Source organism: Pseudopipra pipra, chromosome 2, assembly GCF_036250125.1.
Source record: "Pseudopipra pipra isolate bDixPip1 chromosome 2, bDixPip1.hap1, whole genome shotgun sequence".
NCBI classification, from domain to species: Eukaryota; Metazoa; Chordata; class Aves; order Passeriformes; family Pipridae; genus Pseudopipra; species Pseudopipra pipra.
Genome location: NC_087550.1, coordinates 109,398,284 through 109,420,666, shown reverse-complemented (window position 1 = coordinate 109,420,666; position 22,383 = coordinate 109,398,284). Strand labels below are relative to the sequence as shown.

At 38.7% G+C, this 22,383-nt stretch overlaps 1 protein-coding gene across 13 annotated transcripts in view; it reads left to right on the top strand.

The window, feature by feature from the left end:
- The window catches only part of DMD (dystrophin), a 1,059,271-nt gene that overhangs the window by 43,768 nt on the left and 993,120 nt on the right, over positions 1-22,383 (top strand). The gene's annotated exons all lie outside the window — the stretch shown is intronic.

Here is a 22,383-nt window from a genome sequence, read left to right as displayed (position 1 = left end):
CAGTGATGTACAGAAGAGGGAATGGGCCTGAACCCACATGATAAACCTTAGCTCTCCCTGCCACTGCCGTGCACTCTGACTGCTCTTCCCAGGACCCATGTGCACCAGCCCTGAGGGTGAGGCAATAAGGATATACACAACGTTTCCAGAACTTCTTGCTAAAAGCAGCGTAGCTCAGGAGCAGCTGAAAGGGGATTAGACAACAAAGCACAGGTCCTCCCAGAAATGTCTGGAGAGAGGGCAGCTGGGGCTGCTCTTGGGAAATGCTCTAAGTAGAGGGCTCAAGAGCTGGTATAACTTCAACATAGAACTTGTGCTGAGCCCTGTAAGTCTTGGCAGTCACCCCGCTCAGTAGGACAAAACCCTTCTACAGTTCATCATCTGGATACAGGCAGTGGCTGAGGAGCCAGTGAAACTACTCACTGGAGTACTGATTACTCACATGAATAGAAGGTTACTAATTCAAGACTGTAATTGTCATGCAAGTGGTTTACAATATGGATAATGTTTTCCTCCTGATCTTGGACACAGAATTTTGTGTAGCTTTTGGCATATGCTTCAATTTAGGAGCCAACACTGAGGCTCACTGAAGAGTAGGATAAGAATTGCCTATTTATATTTGGAGGCACCTCTGCTCATTTACTCCACATGAAGATATGCTTTGTGATTTCCATATTCATCTAGTATTTGCATCGGGGGGGTTCTTTGTCAATTATTAAGAGTTTTTATGGAGGAAAAAAAGAGAATTTTTTTAAAGAACTGTTAAAAGTGCCAAGTGGAGAAGGGAGCAGAAGGTTGTATGTGATGCTTTGTTCTGGCTTATTAGTATTTAACAAGAACTGAATTTGTACAGTTAAATGAGATTCAGATCATGTTTTATTGTGCACATAATCATATATCAGAGGAAATTTGTTAACTTTTCCACTATTAAAGCATTTAGAGTTTATGGAACTGCTAACATTTTAGCATAGTTTCATAGAGGAGTAAAAATGAAGTAGTATTTTGAAATGTGGTGTCAGAAATATATTTCTGTACATCTGCTTACCTGGTATGAGTCTAAAAAAAAACAATTTAAAATTCGAGATATTGATATTAAAGCTAAAAAATCACCAAACATGTCTTTTTAGTAATAAAAACACAAGAATAAAATTAAAATTAAATGCAAGCACAATAAACTGGCACATTGTACTGTTAGTTTATTAATTTTGATCTCTGTAGCATATGGTATTTTCATGCAGCTAGGGGCTATGGCCACCTGTTAATACTCCAGAGGACCAGAGAAGAAAGGATTTCTTTGTTCAATGATGAAAAATACAGTGAGTTCTGTATTCTGATTAAAGAGGGAGGTTGCTTTTTTTTTGTTTTTTTGGATTTTTTTCAAGTATAAGTAACTTTCTAAAATGAAAACAATGCAGCAGATTTTGTGGGGGTTTATTTAGAGGAAATTCGAGTTGTTTGTCCCAAAGGCCCATTTAAGGCTTTAGAGAATTTACATTGAAAAACTATCTGCAGCAACACTTCGCTGTTGAAGAAGTACGCACCTTGCTGCATTTTTAAAAACAATAAGTTAGTTAAAAGGTATTGTTTGCAAGAGGTCTCTTAACATAAAAGACCAAGGCAGTCACATGTATTACCGTACTGTTACTTTATGAGAAGTGTTTCAGAGATTCCAGGGAACACTCCTGGTGCTGGTCCAGAGAGAGGTGCTGAGCCATTTCTCCCCAGCTGGCTCGTGGGTGGCTGGCACGGAGGCAGCGCCTGGCCCACAGCAAGTGGGTCCCTGCCAGTGGCACGGGCTGGCACCTCTCAGCAGTGGGAATGAAGGACTGTTTCACTGTGACTGGGATCAAAGCGTCGCCTTGCAGCAGAAGCTGCAATTCCCCACATTCCCTCCTTGGCTCCCCAAAAGAGATGGACCCACGTTTACATCACATGGAGTACGTAAGGTGTCATAATAGAGTAAAGCCTTGGCTGGCACTTATCATCCACATGGTAGGAGGGAATTTTCTGCTTAGTGTATTTTCTTTCTCATTGCATCTTGGTGAAAATTTAAAAGACATATGGACCTGCTGGAACCATTTGCTGTTTATCCACCGGTCATTCTCCACTTGGAAGAGCAGCATTTGTTGGAAAATCACTGCATTTGGAACCAGTTGGTGTCTCAGATTGTGTGTTGTTGCAACTTTGCACATAGAAAGTCGAGGAGTCTGGATGCTTTTTAGGCTGGCATCCCAAACTCATGTGCAGAAGAAGGCTTAGCAGTGCAGTAGGATGGGGGGTAGGGAGGGTGGGTGAGGCTGGGGCTGTTCTCACTGGCAAGCAGCTGGAGAGGCCACTGCACTGGTCAGTTTTGTGCATCTCAATTGGTGAAGGTGTCCCAGGGGTGCAGGGGTCTTTACCAATTGCTCAGCACCACTGGGGTTTATTGGTAACAGGTGGCACTTTTAAAAGTTTGGTGCTTCTTTGAAGTTAATTAAAACTTTGTAGGTGGAGCTTTTTCAGCCCAGAGCTCTGAGGTGTTCTTCTGTGTGTACCACAAGGTTGGCACTCAAACAGGACCTGAGCGTGAATCAAAAGTGTTCTCTTGTAATCATTATACTTTTAAAACAGTCTGGATAGCTTTATCTTTTGTGGTGGCAGATGTGAAACATGCTTTAATTTTGTGTGCTGAATTATTCAGATCACTGTGGACATGTCTGTATATTATTCATCTATAGTTGACATCCTCCTTTCTCTTTCCCTTTTTGATATTTTTTTTTTAGAAGTAGGCTTTCTTGTGGATTATTTCCTGAACCAAAAAAGTGTAGGGCACATTACTTTTCATTTCTATTCAGGTTACACCAATAAAAAAGAACAATTATGATTTCTTACAGTATTGTCTCTTGTCCACTGTAAATTAAATCACAACCATCAGCTCATTTTGCAAAGGCATCTGAACAGCCATCCTGCGTAATTATATTAGCAGAAACAGTATTTTCATGGTACGTTTGAGCATAAATAATTAGATACAGTTCAATATGTGCAGCTGGTTGATTGGAACAGAGCATGACTTGAGCTCACAGAAATCTGAAATTTGACAAGTGCTAACTGTGCTAACTGAAATCTTAACTCAAGTTATGGGGAATTTTCACAGGGTGGTGGTGCTAAAGCTTCAGCTAGACAGTGAATTTTGGGGTGGACTGATCATAATAGATTATTAAAGTGATGGTAACACATTGTTGTCAAGAGATGTTGCAAAGGTTTTAGAGGCAGATGCCCTCTGGATCACAGTAGCAGAGTGAGGATGTCTGTGTGCCTGTCCCTTCAAACAAAAGGGCCTGTCCTCTAGATTGAGTCCATCATAACAGAAGCACCTTTTCATTCTTCTGACCTGTTCTGTACTTGGGGCAGGGGGAAAGGTATGGTTTCCATTTATAAACAAGACCACATTTATTCCTCTCACTTCTCGTTATATAATCTCATACGTGCTCTGCCTACTGTCTGGATTTTTAAAAGAGAATATGTCCAAGTGTGTTCATGCTTTTGTAAAAAATGTTTCAATTTCCAGCCAGAGGAAGTCTCTTTCAAGACATCTTATGGTGCTTCCATTAGTTAGTTTCGAGCTAGAAAAACACTGCAAATGGTATCTACAACATGTAAATATATAGCATAAAAATTGGTAGGAATTAACAAAGATTCCAGATGCTGCTTACTGAGTCGGACCAGAAGTTTTTTTTGTCATACAGTGCTGTCTCTTTGACAATTATCTGTAGAAAATATTTCATTTCACATCAGTCACTGTGGGCAGTAGGGACCATCATGACATGGGGAGATCCCCATGTGTACCCTACCTATGCTCAGAGAGGAGTGTACTGGGATGGGAACTGCACCAGGGCTGGGCTGGTGCACTATTCAGCCTCCTGGTTATCAAGGACTAACCTGGAGGTACTCTTTCATGCCTTAAATGACATCTTTGCTTTGCTTTCTCAGGTAAAAAGATCACAGAGAAAACAAGCCCCAAATTCCCCTTGTTACGGATCTGCTGGTCAATAATTCCCCATTTCCACTGTTTCAGCTGATAAAACCCATTCACTACTCTATGCTCTTCATTGATCTTTTTCAACATCTGTGGCTGAGATTAAAGCACTCTTGCCGTGTAGTGGATATTTGCTGGGTACCACAGTCCTGGTGGCCAAGTTCAAGCTGTATGAGCACCCCATGCTTGCAGGTTTTTCATAGGATGGTTGCTGCAGAAGAGTGGTTCAGGCCACTGTCTTCCCCAGGGGTCAAGGGCTTTGGTATGGTGGACAGGACAGAGCTCCCTCCCCTCTGCTAAAAGAGTCCTGCTTAGTTGCTTGCAAACAACTTTTTTTTTTTTTCCCTCAGCACAGATTCCCAGTCTACTTTTTTTCCCCCTTAGTATCCAAATTGTTTCCTACCTCTACTCATCTTTCTCTCTCACCTCTCTGCTTTTTTTAACAGAATAACAGAATGGTTTGAGTTGGAAGGGACCTTTAAAAATCTCCAGATAAAATTTCCATCCAGCCTTGCCTTGAACACTTTCATGGATGGAGCATCCACAACTTCTCCACTGTTCCAGTGTCTCACCACTCATATTATGAAAAATTTCTTCCTCTTGTGCAGTCTAAACTTTCAGAGAAAAGAGGAAAAAAAATTAAGGACAGAGGTCTTGGAAGGGGTTAAAGGCGGTACAAGAAGCAAGGCAGCAAGCTCTTGGTTTAGATACTTTAGGGACTATGAATGTACCCGTGCAGGAGTTGCACTGGATGGGCTGGGTTATTAAATGCCAACTCAGATTTATCAGCATTCTTCCAAATACATTTTTGAGTGAAGGATCCCTTCCCCTTACAAATCCTTGCGTGCAATACTTTTACCTCACTTATATTTCTCTTCCAAAAGTTCTTAGCGAATAAGTGGACCAATAGCAATTAATTTATCCAACATTTATTCGGTATTCAGAGTATAAAGCAGGGAAGTTAATGTAAAACTCAGTGCTGCAGGTAATTGCCTGGACACTGATTCTGAGCTTTACACCTTGAACCATGTGATCTACTCAGATATTCAAAATTAATAAACTCATTTATAACATTCGTGCTCCTGGTGAATGAGCTGTAGACTAAATATTATTTTAATAATATGGTGAATTAAATTTGAATAATTATAAGAATAATTTGTGCTAATCATAGAAGGTTCATGAATAGAAAGAAGCAGAGTTGACAATTTATTCACTGCAAGTTAGTTGCCTCCCTCTATTGCTAATTAAGTTCAAGGCTTTGAATAAGTAGTTCTGAGTTGCTTCATTACATGGCAAAGTGCAGCTCTGACCCGATAGGGACGCCTGAGCCACAACACGTGACAGAGGTTCATCATCTGGTACTGCAAGCTCCAGTGTGCTTCCTCCTCTCTGAATAAATCTCTGCCCAATTACTGTAATGCATACCAGGTACTTTATAAAAAATGCAAATAACCTTCCAATTATGTGATTGGAAGAAGGGGGAGGATATTTACAATGCACGGCTCTTGGTGGTTTGGGAAAAAAAAATAAAATCTCCTTTGTTTCCCAGTTTGCATTTGGTTAGATAATGAAAATGAGCCCTGTCTTCATTTTTGCATAATTAAGAGGAATCAGGGGAACATTATTTTTTAAGAGAGTCTTATTTCTTGTTTCTTTTATCATTGCTTTGTATTGGGTCACTTTTGTTTTAAGGATGATCTTGCATATTCTTGACCAAAAGTTACTGGTTTATGGTTTGGTGTGTTTCTGCTAAGCCTCTCCCATTCATGGGCAGGTAGCCCAGCAGGTATTAATGCCCTGTTATCTTTCCCTCCAGTTAAATCCCTGTTCTCTGCATCTTGCCCTTACATTTTTCTAGAGGTAACTTATTTTGCCCATGTAGCATTTGTTCAGAATACTAGAAAAATCACTGGAGCTCTGCTCTAGACACTGGGGATGTCACTGGTTTTCTGTGGCACTGGTCCTGTCAGTATTGTTAATGATAATTTAGATTTCTCTGCACAGTGTCATAAGTGTGCTTAAGCACAGAATAAATTCAAGTTTCCATTCCTAAGAGGAACCAGTTCAGTCTTTATGGCAAATCAGTCGCACTTAGGAGCCCAGAATTTTTTTTTTTCCATTTTTGTGATACATTATTTTTAAATGGTCTTGTTTCAGGTTTATGTGTAGAACTTCTGACTGGTTTGGTCTGTAATAAGTCCATTACAGTTTTGTTGCATCCAAGATGCATATTGAATTCTCACCAGTGTGATGCACTCAAAATGGGTGGAAGGAGCAGAGCTGCTGGGCAAATCTGTGATGTTTTCTTAGTCTAATTAATTTTTTTTCACTCTAATCAAAGAATCTTTTGCTCAGTTACAATGCTGTGAATACTTTATAGTCATAAGTTCAGTTGTTAATTATAGACCAACTTACTAGTGTATACCCTTTTCTCTGGTGTGAGCTCACTTTCCTGTTACCCCCTTTGCATCTCAAGGTGGAAGGTTTCAGCCTGTAGAGAGTGAATTCAGGGAGTCATTTTGCCCTCCCCTCACCCTTTGCTCCAAGGAGGGTGATGCTGCTGTTAATGGTTTCTTCTTCCTTGCTCCAGGATGGAGCATGTGGGGTCACTTTGGCATGTGTACTGCCTCGCTCTACACCTTATTCTGTGATCCTTAATCACATCTCAATTTGCTCTAAGTAGCTTGGCTTTACAAATATGCTGTCTGGTGGCTCATTATTACCCTTAAAATTGGTTTTGCCCAAACTGCAGAAGTCTGATAAGAGCTGCTGCTCCTGAGGGATTTATAGCCTGGGGACTATGGGCATCACCCTGCACTCATGCTCCTGGGCCAAAAATGGTTCTTTTCACACATAGTAACACACTGGTTTTACAGAAGTGCATATAACAAGAGGCTTGGACTCTGGAGGGCCCCCCAGAGGAATGTTCCTATTAACATCCAGCCCCCAACACCCACCATGCAGCATTTATTCCCCTTTCTGCTTTCACAAAGCCTCAAAAGTCTTCCAGAAGTCTTTATTACAAAGGAGAGTGAGCCTGGATGTGTTATGAGGCTGGTGGGCAGCTGGGCACGCACACCTCCACCTCCGCTGCAGTCAGACCCTGCGTGATTAAATCACCCCCGTCTAAGAAGAGTGTTTCTGGCAGCATAACTGAGCATAGAGTCTCTTACTATTATTCTTTCAACCCCTGGGCATGGTTTTTAATGTTTTTTGTTTTCTCTGTTGTGTTTTTACATGCTTTTTTAAGTTCTATTAATGTTGACTCTCCAGGGTCTCTCTGTATATTTGAAAACTGGTATTCCAGTCCCTGTGTGTGTGTGTATTAGCATGTGTGTATGCGGAGGGGGAGAAGAGGGGAGCAGAGGGGGTCTCCCTTTTTTCAGTGCTTCCACATCCCACATATGTAATAAAAATTCAAATGTTTTTTGTTCATTCTGGAGCTTGGAGAAATTTTTTAACTCTCGGTTAATAAAAGAAAGCCTGTTCAAATAGAGGCACCTTTGTTAAAAATTACCCCCAAAGTATGTATTTTCAGAGTTCCAGAATCTCATGTCCTTTTTGTCTCAAGGATGCGTCTCTTTCATAGAAGTTCTTAAACTGCATTTGAATGAACTGACTGCTATTAGTACATAAGAGGACGTATTTTTGGCAATACTTTACTTTTTGAGGGAAATATTTTTAAACGATGCCTTTAACACACTGAAGGCTTACAGCTGTTTTCTAAGAATGTTGTTATGAAAAGAAATTGTTAGGATAGACTTCTTGCAGAATGGCTCAGGCAAGCAAAACCAAGCTTCATGCATCACAACCTCGGCCTCTCTTGAACTTGAAACTTAGGATATTTTTGGTGGAACCAATAAATCTTTACCTTACAATGGCAGGCAATTTATTTTTAAATAGTTGAGGTGAGGCTGAAGGAAAAAGCAGTTTAAGGACATAGAAAGAGAGGTAATCTATCCTTTTTCCACAAGTGGAAAAAGGCAAACAGAACACTAGTGTGATTTTACAATGCAAAAACAGCTTAACCCTCATCTGCTATTTTTAATTGAGCCCCAAAAGTGCCCTTGTGTAAGAAAACACCATTTTTGGAGTTAAGGCAGAGGAGCTTCCTCACTCTAAGTGGTCCACATGCAGAGTTGTCTGAAGTAATACTGAGCAGTAAATTCAAACACAGCATTACTTTGCCCAAATTCCCTCATGTAGGCAACCACCAAGATAACTGGAACAGACACACAGCCATCGATGCAGGCTGCCATGAGAATATTCTGATACCCATGCATATGAAAACAGCATTGAAGGGATTTAATTTTGATATTGCTGCTGGCAAGAGCCTAGCAGAAGAGTATACATTACAATTAAAATCTTTCAAGCAATTTTGTATGTTTATAACATATCCTGTCATCAAATCATGGGAGTAATCTGGTAGTAATGCCCTGGAGGAACCCATCAGTGAAATTTTATGAACTATATTGAGCTCTGAGGCTTAACAGTGTAGGACTGATTTAGGGGACAGGTGAGGTATTCTCATAGTAATGCCATTACGCCTTCTCAATGTTTTCTTCTGTAGCAAGAGATTAGCTATTGTGCAATAATTGATAAAGTTGATTGTGTCAAGACATATTTCCTGAACAAGGATTAGACACAGACAATTCAAAGATTGATAGGTGAGGAGTTTCCCTAGAAATGAAATTAAGAACTGTCACCACAAGGAGCACATACGGTGGTTCATGACTCACATTATCCATCACTGAGTCATGCCTGGGCTGATGGCTGTGCATTAGGAAGCTCTGCACTGGTTCATGCAGTTTGTCAACCAGGAAGGAGACATGTTTACCCTTTAGTGGAATAAGCACTGGAGTATTTTTGTGTACTGTGGCTACATGGAAGAATTCAGTGGTCTTAAGCTTTCCCATATTTCCAGATAAGTTTAAACTAAGGTGCCTACAAGCCCATTCTGGCACCACGTGTAGCAATTCTCCCATTTCTGTCAAACTCCATATTACAAAGTGTCCTGGACATTTACCCTTCCCTTCCATACTCCATATCCATATATCTACTCTAAAATAATACTATAATACTATAGGTGTGTGTTTTTGCTTGTGTGTATATATTTGTTTTTGTGTATATGTATATATTGTATATGTATATATGCACCTACATGTATTTATTGTTTTGTTTCTGTTCAATATGAATTTTTCAAACTGTAGGGATAATTATTTCTAATGTGTGGCTATTTCCTTCTGCTTTCTCACATTTTCTCTGTTTCTAATGAAGCTCTTGAGAGAAGAGAGTGTCACACAGTCTTAAATAAAGTAGAATATTTTATTATTTCAGTTCTGCTGGTGATGGATGTTGGAAATGAATTAACTTCTTATTCTCCCATGCCATGAATTGAATTCCACAAAGATGCATATGTGTGTGATTCATGTTTTGGGACTGCAGACAAATACAATTCTCTGTATGTTTGTACGTAGTAAGACAGGTGAAGAAATTAAAATGTTATATTAATAAACAAGATACTTTGATATAATGAACATATAATTAGTAAATATTTCTGAAGTAATTCAGTGGAAACAACCAATACAACTTGAGAATTGGGAAGCAAAGGCTGGTATCCTCTTTTAATCCATGAATTTTCTAAAGTAAAAAACAGGTTTTTGATTCCTTGAAAATTTTAGAAATGATAAACTAAGAATTGCTCTGTTTTACACGTCCCTACTGTTAATATCTCTCTTTTCTCCTTAATGTAAAGGTATGAACCCAATATTTAAAATCTGTTACAGTTTTGTCAACTCTGCATCCTTTAGTAATGACTACTGGATCTTTGTGTTTCATGGAAAACTGTGGAAAAGGTACACTAATTTTGTAACTTTTTTTTTTTAAACTGACATCTTTTCTTGTTCTTGCTGTCATCAATGGTTGTCACTTATTAATACATCCAGTTGGTTAACTTGAAACACGAAAATGTCTTAGGCAAAAAATCCAGAAAGTAAAAACCCTGCAGAAGCCTTCTATTGATAGTTATAAAAATGACATACTGTTTTCCCTCTCACAACTGAAATGAAATGATGCCTCCACACTGAGACTTTGAATGCTGATCTTCAGCTGTGAGCATTTTTCCAGCTAAATTATAAACCCTTGAAAGCAGAATATATGGTAAAAACATGGAGAGCCTTTTAATATTTTGTCATGCAAACATTGCTGTATTAAAACACACAGCACTATTAAATTCAGAGGTGGTTGTAACTACAAAAGATGAGAATAATACCAGTGATTTAACCTGTGTTGCACTGTTCCCACCAAAGTTTACCAGCAGCATTTTGCCTGAGAGGCGCTGGGGCAGAGGAAATAAAGAAATGACTGATCTGTGGGGGTGAAGAAAGCTGCTATAATGTTTTCTGCAGTATGTTGTTTTGTACTTGAAGTGAGGCACAGGTAAGTGATGTGTCCAGTTCCTTTTTTGCTTTAAGAAATGAATGAGCACCTGAGAGGAGTGTTCAAGGAGACCTGATTTTCACACTGTTTCTGCTGGTGCCGGGGAGCAGGCTGGGGTGAAGGCTGAGCTCTCAGGGTGGCTGAGTGACATGAACTCTTGGCATCCACAACATCCAGTAGTAGAGTCCTATCACTTAGCTACACGCAGTGTGAAGAGGTACCTCTTTTTGCTTGTTTTGAACCAACCACCTGCTGATTTTCCTTCTTTTTCTTTTTCCTCTCTTGTATCCAGCTCTTGTGCTAAGAGAGACACTGAAAAATTGTTCTCTGTTCATCTTCTCTAAAGACTCATGATTTAGTGCACCTCAGTTATGTTCAGTTGCAGACTACTTTTCTGTGTAACTTAAGTTCATACAAAATGTCCTGCTGGGTCAGAACAATAGTGCATCAAGCCCAGGGCTATTTCTCTGGAGAATGGCAATAGGAGATGATAGTCTGGGAGAACACAGGAGCCTGGAGGTCCATTTTCTCCTCTTCCCCCGGCATGTGCAATTACAGTATTGAAAATGCTAGAGGTTGCATCCTGGCCCCCTTCCTTTTTAGTGTCTACAGACCTGTTGTCCATGAATTTATCTAACTCTGTTTTAAACCAGGTAATAAACATCTGCCTCCATAACCTCCTTGTGCAGCAAAATCCAGAAGCTGATAGCCCACTGGCTGAAGAAATACTTTCTTTTTTGTCTTTCAAATCGATTGTATTAGAAGATTCAGTAAATAATTTATGCAGCTTGTTCACCCCCTTCATGGTTTTCAAGCCTCAGTCCTATCTGTCCTATCTCCTCTGAGCCTTCTCCTCTAGAAACTGAAACCTCCCAGCTCTTTGAGTCTGCTCCTAAGGCAGGACCTACAGCTCCTTGATTGTTTCCAGTTGCTCTTCTCTAACTCCACTGCATCCTCCTGGAAACCAGCACTGCACACAGCCCTTCAGGTATGGACACACCACAGCAGCAAAGCCAATCCTTCTGATTTGCTCCCAGCACTTGTGGGGAGGCCCAATGTTGTGTCAGTTCTTTTTGTCCACTCTGCACATTGAGCAGATGATTTTGGAGAACTGTCAGGGATGGTGCCAGGACCTCTTCCTGGACTTGTACCTGCCTGTTTGGGCCTCAGGCCCTTTCTAGCATGGTTTAGATGATTAGTCCCTCAATACAGAATTCTGTGCTCCTTTAGTTGGCGTGCATCCTCTGGGTGATGTTGTCCTCCTTGTCAGGCTCAGAGGACCTAAATTCCATGCTCATTCACAGTCCTCTCACATTGCCTTGAAGACTGTTCTTTAGTCATGCTTTATATGGAAGCCATTTCTTGCTAGTTTTCAATAATTTCTGTTGTCCTTACTATTCCTCCTATATCTTTTTAGTGATAAGGGAAGTAAAACAGCCCACGGTATTCAGAGTATGAACACCTGAAGACTTTAAATAATACCATTATCATATTTGGTATGGTGCTCTCCATTTCTGTCATAGTAATGTCCAGCATTTGATTTGCTTTTTGACAGCCTCTAAGATGGAGTTGATATTTTCACAGACCTTTTATAACTCCAAGATCTGTTTCCTGAGTGGTAATAACTAGTTCAGAGCCCATGCTGAGTATGTAAATTTGAGATTTCTTTTTCTCCACATATTCTCAATACTGAATTTCATATGTCTTATTTTATTGCCCAGTTGACACTCTGAGACTCTTCTGCATCTCTCTGGAGCCAACTTTCATTTTAGTTCCCTGAATACCTTAGCACTATCAGGAAACTTGAAAGTTGCCTTCTTTTTTGAGATCCACGTAATGATAATCACTGTACTTTATATGTTGGCCAGTCCTGGCACTGATCTGTGATACATGTGTCGTGACATACACATTTGAGAAAGCTGAATGCCTTCGGCACTTTTGTGTTTTAATGGTTCATTTGTTCATGAGAGAAAGAAGATCTCTTATTCCATGATATCTTTGTTTCTTTAAGGTCTTTAATGAGGCAGTATTGAGAGTTCTTTAAATTGTATAAACTAGGTTTCTCTTGACGGTGTGCTCACTGACTTCTTCAGAGAAGCCTACCAGACACATGAAGTGTGGTTTCCCCCTGTAAATATTTCCCTATTAATTCATATCTGTGTCTGTTAGTTCTATTCTTATTGCAATTTCTCAAAATTAGATCAGTACCATGATTAGATACACTGGTTTTTAGTTCCAGAAGAGGGTTTTAAAAAATGGGCATTGCATTTGGCAGTTTTTATTGAGCTGATGTTGAAACAGCTTTGCACAGTAGCTGCAGTACTTATTGTGGGTTTTGATGAATTTTGTACTTGAAAAATGTATCAACATTAAATCATTTTAAGTCTATTAGTATATTTTGGCTTAAAAATATTTATTTCAATTGTAATAGTAGTCTTTGATGCATCTGTATTCCGGTCAAGCATACCCTCATGAGAAGTTTTATATGGATATATTTATCAAACAGGGAAAATAAGTAATTGGAATGATTGAAGAGTGACAGACTACTTTAATCTGAAGTAATTTTTCTGTTCGTGAAAAAGAAAGAAGTCATACTTGTGCTGCATTGGTAGAGAATAAATCAGGTGTTTATGCACAGGCCATTTAAAATGTTTGACAGTGACTGGAATTTCTAGCTGGGGTTGGTGGTTCTCAAACAAAGTCTACAGAAGACCTGTGCCTTTCAGAGGAAGTGAGTATAGACTAGGCAAATTACCATGAAGCATCTAAAATAGTATTGGATAAATTTAGTCATCTGTTGCTCTCATAAAGTCTACAGAGGTTGCGACCAATACTCTGTTCTCTAAATGCCTGTGCTGCTGTTGTCCTCCATAGAGGACATGTTACTCTATCTTCCATGGATTGATTAATTTTAGAGAATTTTAAATGTTGACCACTTTCTCCAATGTTAATATATCATCTCATCTAGTTTCACTTATGTAACATGCATAAGCCACAATTTATTGCATAAAAATAGTTTGAGGTGCATTTTACTCATAGCATAAAGGCACTCGGGCTGTATGTTAGTGGATCTGTAACAGAAAAGACTGCAAAAATTCCTGGTTTCCATATTGGTAGCAAAGCTGCTCTAGTTCTGACTACATTAAATTTTTAAAGTTACATGGAGTGTTTCTAAAAGAAACATTTTTTTTACACACAATTTATAATCCCTTTGGACTGTTGTCATCCCACAGGTCGAATGTGGTAAGCATTTGTATACATACTGCATAAGCAACTAACAGGCTACAAAACCTCAAAACAACCAACATGTAATTCAAGGTGCTCTGATGGAATTAAATATTCTAAAGCAATTAAGATTTGAAATAATTCCTTAGAGAAGAGACTTTGTAAGTTTCAAAACTCCTTAGCTGGACTTCCTCTAAATTATTATAATAATTAGGTGCCTTTGCTTATAATTAATAATTTAAAAAGCAATCAGCAATTTTTCCCATCATCTATTCTTTGTCTGTTATAGAACATCACTGAATTCAGTGAATTCTACAGATCTTATATCCTTGCCATCAGAACATATGTCTTCACTGGAATATATTTAGTAAGTTTAAACTCAGCAGGCAGAGTGAGGGACCACTGTATGGTTCATCCTTTATAGCTTTCAGTCTGCGTTTTCTTTCCTATGTTTGGTTCAGATTCACAGGTAGCTTCAGCTGGCAGAGGTTCCATGCCAACAGAGAACTTAGTGAGTAGCTGGATATACTGATTTCCCAGTCTTCTAAAAATCCATGCCTTCAGGTGGTATGTGTGTGTATCCCTAGAAAAGCTACATGAATTTTAATATAATGCATGCAGTGATAATGACTCTTACAAATTTCAGTCTGTAATCTGAGTTACTTGGAGCCCTGGACCCATTGTTTTGATCTCCTTTTCTGTACTCCAACTGCTAATTTATTAGCCAAGGAACTATTTTGAAAATTCTGACAAATGCACAAACCACTCTGTACTTATCTCTGAAATAAGTTAAGATTTGGAGTTTTTAAGTGAGATTTTGCCATTCTGATATTTTGCTGAATAGGATGTGTAATTTGCTCAATAAAAATGTATAAATTTTCAATAAAATAAAATTTTTCATTTTCTTCTCTACTAGATGGAAGAAAATTATGCATGCTTTCCATCTAAAGGTCAGGCACTACCTAAAGTACTTGACAAAGGCTGTTATTTAACCAAAGCACTTCAGTTCACCAGTGTAATTCATCAGGAACTGAGTATCACATATTTTGGGTGATAAGAAGATGGAAAACATTACAGATAGAGAGTCAGACAGATAGGTAGATGTGCCAGTCTTTTGAAAAGACACAAAGTACCTGCTGTTGCCAAACTGGAAATGAAGTGTACCTCTTATATTTAGCAATAGATAGAAAAATTATAATGAGAAGAAAGGACTTCAAATGCAGAAAAAAAAAACTTTTTCAGGTTTTGAATTAGTTTTTTTTCCCTCATATGTTAGAAGTAATAATTAAACATTGCACTTAGGAAATATACTGCCAGATCTTTGGTGTTACTGACTTAATCACATTAAAATATTATGAACACTCTGCATATTAAATGTCTAATCTTCCTAATCTTATAATGCTGTGGATCCTATGTATTTGAATTTACCTGAGACTGGATTAATTTCTTTTGGGCCTAATGAATAATCTCATACTAGACATGTGCTACTAACCCTGCCAGAATACAAGAAAGAAAAACATCAATATGATTAAATTTAGGAAGGAATTTCCTGACCAAACTGGATTCTGTCATAGGACAATAATCTTAAACACGTTTTCAAAAATTATTTATATTTCTACAGAGTCAATTACCTCTTTTTAGTGGAAAAAAATATCCTAGTGATGCCATTACTCAGGATTTACTGGCAGTTAGTTGTAAGGCAGTCTCATCCTGGCTTTGTGTCCTCCTGATCAACGTTGGCCAGTTTGGCAAGGAACTGATTTGCAGCACTAGTGGTATCCAGTATGTTTTTTGCTTTAAGGAGAATTTTGTTTGGTTTTATTTTCTGTGGTTTTATTTTTACATTCTCCTAATACATTTTTGTGTTTAGGAGCCTATTTTTTAATCATAGTTCACTTGCAGTGCCATCATTTTGCAATCATCTTGACATTTGTAATGTGAGCTCTGCAGACTTGCATTAACTTCAGTTTGCCATCATCTTGATGTACTAACCTGCATATAGACCCACACAGAAATAATTTAACATTCATCCTAGTGTGTGCACTGATGTCTCATTAGACTTGAACTAACAGAATTTTGTCATCATAATTTGCTGTCATAATAGCCCAGTCTTCACAGATTTAATGTGACAGTCTTTTGCCACTGTAACTAAGGCTTTGAGCAATTGTCATCTAGGGAGACTTAGGGTGAAATCAGTGTAATTAAAACACAGAGCTTTAATAGTCCTATATATTAAGCAATTTGTCACCTATCTTAAACAATAATTAATCAGGCTAATGCTTACCACTTGTTTAGTTTGTGTTTGTTTTCTATGTGGGAAAGGGGAAAAAAAAGGCAGAAGTTGAGTAATGAGTGACTGGCAGAACTGCTAATCAAATTTAGGTCTCCAGATTGTCAGTGTGTACTCCTGTATCCATTGGGCTGCTCTCCTTTCACAACACAATTATTTTGTTTAAGAGATGAATACAAACTTGAACTGTATATGACTGGTCATATTAGCTACTCTGCAATTCTTGTTTCAAAGAGTTACAGAAATACAGAGCTGAAAGGCATTAGATTTCATCTACTGCAAGGGTTGAGATAGATCAAATAGACTTTGTTACCCTGGAACAATTTGTTAAACTTTTCCTTACAAGCTTCAGTGTAAAAGTTCTTTTGACCTCTGTGTGTATATGTTCTCATATATGCAAGTAATTTGGTACTCCCAGAGTTTTCTCATAATATCAAATCTAAGTTGATTTTACCCTAGTGATGTCCCTTTCCTTGGCACATGTGAAAAATAATGGAGTGTTGTGATCTTTAGATGCTGAAAGGCAGCAGCTATGTTCTTCTTTGCCTTTTTCTTTCCAGACTAAACATGTTGTCTTTCCTCAGTCTTTTTTTACAAAGAAGACTGTTTGGATATTTGTGATGCGAAGTGCTCTCCAGTTTATCTACGGCTTTCATAAACTGTTGTGTCAAAACTGGACACAGCTGAAACGTGGACTGGAGGAGAATAAAGCCGAGGGATTCCATGATGGGGTGACCGGGATACTGCGTAGGCGGCTGGCGTTCGAGTTGTGTTTCCCTAAAGCAAACTGTGTATATGTGAGCAGCTAGCACTTTTGCTATGCCAAGTGACCTTGAGTTGTCTTTGGCAGAGCTGATGCAGCTTGCCTGCAGACCTAGGTGAATTCTCTGTATTGTATGTATGGATTGTTGACTCTGATTCATAATTACCTCTTAGTTCCTTATTGATATTCTTTGCAATCAGCTTGGCATTTTTCCTCTGCTCCTTACATATTGTGTTTGCTTTTGTTTTTTAAATACCTGCACGTCTTCTAGACTAAATTTGTTTTTGTTTGCAGTTGTTTGTTTTCAACTAGAGAAACTTAGTTTCTTAGCAATGACATTGTAGGCCTGAGCAGTGTTTTCGAACACCTTCCAATTATCGTTCACATTTCTCTGTTTAACTTCTTTCTCCTCGCTGATGAGGTTCTATAATTGTCTTCAACTTTGTGAAATTGGGTCCTCTTAAAAGAAGTACTAAATATGCACACGCACACATTGCCATCGCCAGTAGCTTCCCTGTGAGTGCACTCGCTCTCTCCGTGACATACGTGCATGTGAATGTGTGTGAGTGCATAAAAATTGGTTAGTATTTCACCATTTAGGTGTGATGCAAGTTATCAAGTTATTATCAGTTTCATTCAAGTACTGTGGAGTCTGGGAAGAGTTCCTCTGTAATGTTGGTGACACTGAATACAGAATTCCCTTGGGTGAGTTGCAACGGCTTTCAGAATTGGGTGAATTTCACATGCAGTAGTTTGTACCCAACCTGAGAAAATAACTGCAGCAGTGACTTTGCTGAACTGGAGGACCTCATGTGATATTCCTCATTTCTGGTCTGTGGGCTCAGATTTTCTTCCTGTGGATGTTGAGAAGACAGGGAAGAGAAGGACAGCCTGACATTGGCCTTTCATAGTCTGGACACAAAACCGACAGTGGACCAACACAACAGAAAGCCAGAGAAAGACACTCCCCTGCTCCACTAAGGGCATTTTGGGGCAGGAGCCTATTTTAGATACGCAGGCACTCTCCAGAGGAGAATCCTCTCTGTAGATTATGTGGGATGCTTATGATGATTGGACTGAGTTACACGCCTAAATCTAGAGAAAGGAATATTAGTTAATAAGATGTTCTCCCTTCTGGTTGTATCAGCCTCTCTAGAGTGATCAAGACCAGACATTGTATAAGCATAAATGAGTAATTCTAATTCCTCTTTATTACTTTGGCTCCTACCATATATATATCAGTAATTAAAATCTTCTTCCTCTTCTCTTCTTTGTACTCTTAATATTAGTTTTTAAATAATTTGCTATCCTTTTTTACACTTTCCTTTTGATGGCTCAGTATATCTCCTGAGTACTCAGGTCCAACTGACTCCAGTAAAGAATGATTTCTTTTCTGCTGAGGTGAAAGTTTCTGAAAGTTGGAGAATTGACAGGGTTTGAGAATAAAGATCTACAAAGCACAGACATGCTTTCCTGTTAAATCTGCTCAAGACCTCTCACTCAGAAGAGTTCCACTAGGTAAAAAGAATTGGTTGTTCTTTAGCTGAAGCTTTCCAAATGGATAGTGATTACTGCTTGTTTTCTGAGCGTTACTTGTTATGTTGAACAAGTAACAAGTTAGCCCAGCCCTTCTTTTTGCTAGATGGCCTCCAAAAAAGAGGAACCTCTATTTCACAGTGCCCATGACATGAAGGAGATAGCTTTCCTGGGGTTAGCACAAACATGGTAACAAACCAATACGCTGGTTTGTATGCTAGAACATGTTTTCAAACAGAAGTGTTTCATGATACAAAAAAACAATGAATTGTTGTAACATACCTTGCCCATGAGAAGGCTTTGTCTTTATCATTGTATTGACTACCAATATTCTGACTATAAACTTATATTTATATACTCCACTTTGGAAGCCAAAACCTACTACTCCCTTCAGAATTAAGAGCAAGATTTTGATGGGCTTTTTTTTTTTTCCTCCTTTTTTATTTTCTGGTCTGAAGATCAAATAAACATATAGAGAAAAAAGAACCCCCTTGCAACCTGTACTAAAAATCTCTACAACATATTCCTTTTTGAAGTAAAAATAGGATAAGAAACAAAAGAAAAAAGTCCTTCAGTGACTTGCATTGGAAAGATTTTATTTTTTTTCTTTTCTTGCCTATTTCACAGGAAAATCAGAAGCTGCTTTTTTACTTCTGTTGTCGTAAAGCTGCCAAATATTTGTTTTTCCTCTGTTGCTGACACACATGTGGTTGTCTATTTTTCATAACAGGAAGTGAATAATAAAAAGGCTCAGAGCCAATATACCACCAGGGCAAAACCCCACTCTGCACATTAGTGCTTTAAAGAATCCCATCCCAGTTCTTCCTTTACATCAGTCCAGTAGTCCCTACAGCTCAGCACTTCTTCCCACACAGATAGATGTGATAGATTTGCAAATACTGGCAAGAGCACAGAGACATCTCGTTATGAGCTTAATGGCTGAACTGAACGACAGGCTTGGATTGCCTTTATTTTTTTTTTTTTTGGGTCAACATTGGCAGGGAGTTAAAACCAGGGTGGAATAAAGGTTGAAATGCTTTCTGAAATTATAATCAAAATATCATCTGTCTTAGGTTTATGCTGTAAGCACTCTGCCTGATGTTGAGTTGTATTGGCAAACAACATGTGCCACTGGGATGTTTAAAAAGTCATAAGAGGTTTGTAAATCAGTTCTGTGTGGCATTCTACCTATTTGTTATTTTCCTGTTTTATCTGTCAACAGGAAAGGAGATAGACGCTACAAATGGCAATATGGTGTGCTTTGCTCTGTTGGGGGTTTGTTAGGTGCTTGTATCAGAGTAAATTACAGTGTGATGGAAGATTTGTTACTCTATGGAGGTTGTTAACATGAAGTTATTTGATTTATTTATGTTGAACTGGGGACCTCTCCTCCCATATCAATTATGTCAAAAGCGTAATTTTCCAATTGTGTCTTTTTTTTTCCTCTGCCAGAGAAGTCCTGAATTTCAATGTAGCCCTTTATTAAGGTACAGGAGAAGAAGAGTTAGAGAACTAAGAACTTGGTTCCCACGTCCAGCCTGATATTTGACCATTATCCTCAAGTCCTAACCTCCCTCCAGTTTAGCTTATTGAGACAATAAACGTGGCTGCCAAATTTGGATGTTGAAATCCATTTCTATAGCCATGCTGACATATGCTGAACCCAATTCCCTACATAGTGACTGAACAGGCAGTTTATTGTTGGGTCTTGTTTTCAGATAGCTGCTGGCCTCTTCGGCATTTTCTCCAACTCTGCATTGCTGTCACGCTCATGCCATCAGAAAGGAGATATTTTCATCTTTATCAATACTTAGGCTTTGAAAGGACTTCTCAAGCAGGGAAATAAACAGCCTCTGTATAAAGCATTTGTTAATGGGAGGCTGGAAATCACCCGAACCATTTCCGTGAAGATGACAATTTTCTTTCATTTAACCCATTACTGATTGTGAAAGAGGAAGGCAACATTAAAGTAAAGCTGACAACAATGATTAAGAAAAAAAACCAACATTTTTATCATTATAGATTTTCTACATTTTCCAAATTATTTGTAACTTTGAAGCTTGTTTCTTCCCTGCCTTGTAGCACAGGCACTGTAGTCTCAGAGCACTGAGCAGAGCTGCTGCGGGTCAGAGCCTGCTACTTGCAGCATCTAGAAGGAAGGGTGAGGCAGGCAGTCTCTGACTACCAGCATTTATTGAGTGTACAGTAATTACTTGACATAAAGCTAAAGTGGCTGTGACTTGCTCTCTGTTTTTGAAGATAGACAGAGCTTTTAATGCTGGTTCAGACAAAAAAGCCCTTTATAAATAAGAAAACTTGGTGTGCCAAAATGACAAACCTGTTCCACATTATCCATGAAATAAAAGTGCACACGATGCTGGCTGGTAGGGACTAAGAGATGCATATTAAACCTCTTTTCAGTTGACTTGGTGTTTGTCAGAGTTAGCCTGTCACAGCATTCATAGCTGCTGAAGATAGTATTAAGTTTTTTGAGAGCCTCTCAATTTTGTTACAGTCCTCCCCCAAAAAAACAACAAAGCTAGAAATTCAAACCCAGCTAAATACCCAGTAGATATGAACACTCACTTTTGTTATTCTCTATGGCCCAACAAATTATGACTCTTTCCCCATTAACTGGAGGACCATCAATAGGAGGAAGGAAATTTTTTCTAGGCTGAAGGTTTCTGCCCTCCAGCGAATGACCCAGGTGTTCTTTTGAGGAAGCAGAGTTTTGAACTCCCCTGGCAAGAAGAGAGGAAGCAAATCTGAATTTCCTTCATCTGGAAGATTGTTTAATTTGTAATTTATTGTAAATATTACCACTAGACACTTCTTTGGGCCATGTTTTAGAAGAAAGTATTGAGTAGCACCATATTTCTTGCAGAGCCTGATCCAAATATTCTCTGATGGTCTCAAAGCCATTATTCGAGAGGATGGATAATCCACATGAATTCTTGTGGATTATGACTAGAGTTAGGTGTAAAAACACACTGCAGATCTCTGTTGAGATGAAGGTAATCTGGTCATATTTAGAAACAGAGATTCAGGCACCTGAAAAGTTTTGAAGGAAAAGTTTGTCACCTTGAAATGAATAGAAGCCAGGAGGATCACAGTTCTAGCATCAGACACCTACCTTCCAGATAACTTTCACTTATAGACTATAAGTACATTACTGAGTCTCAGTTATTGACAGCGTGTGCTATTAAGGGTGACCTTAGGTATTTTAATACAGAAATTTTGCACAATAAGCAGTTCCTTTCATGAATTTTCTCAGTCTCCTTTTCCCTCACATAATCAAAATGCTGCTGCTGTCACAGTATGCTCTGCTCTGCTTCAGATTATTTTCTACATCAGTTCATGACTCGCAGTTCCCGTGGGCTGCAAATTAATCCTTAGGAGTCTGTTGGTGTGTACTGTACATCCAGGTTCTTCAGTGTATTAATTTGACTATCAGTGTAGAAAACGCCACTGGCTGTAAAGTTATATTACATGTTTCATGTTTGTGTTTATAATGTTTGTGTCTATATAATTCAGAAATTTACTTATAAATTTGTAATCACCATGACTAAACACTTAAGCTTTAAAATTGAAACATTTTGAGGCTTTTAGGGATCGATTTTTAAAAGTAATGAACAGTGTAAGAGTATTTTTTCAAATGACTTTTCAAATAAAACCATGATTTAATATGGCCTGTCTCTAAAAGCCATACATGCTGTACAAAGTATATATTGTAGAAAGCAGACCTATAAAATGTGGGTTTGGGTGAAGGATGCCACAGTCCTGTTCCCATGTATTGTGTGAAGGCCTAGTTTTCCTTTCTGTGTAAACTAAAGAGGCCTGGGACTGAATGTACAGGGAGAGCATCAGCCCAGCTTCCACCTGTTTGGGTCCAGCAGCTTTTGGGATTTGGGAGTGAAAGGATGTTCGCACTTTTAAAGAGAAAGTGACAGGCAGCTTGAGTACACTCCCTCCTCTGCTTCCTCTGCAGCTTCTGGGTTGCAGTACTGCGTGGTTTTGTTGGGAGTGGAAAGGTCAATTGTAAGTCAATAGTTTTTGCCTTTTTTTTTTTTTTTTTAAATCAGCTACTGACATCACAGATTGTGTTAGCATTTACAC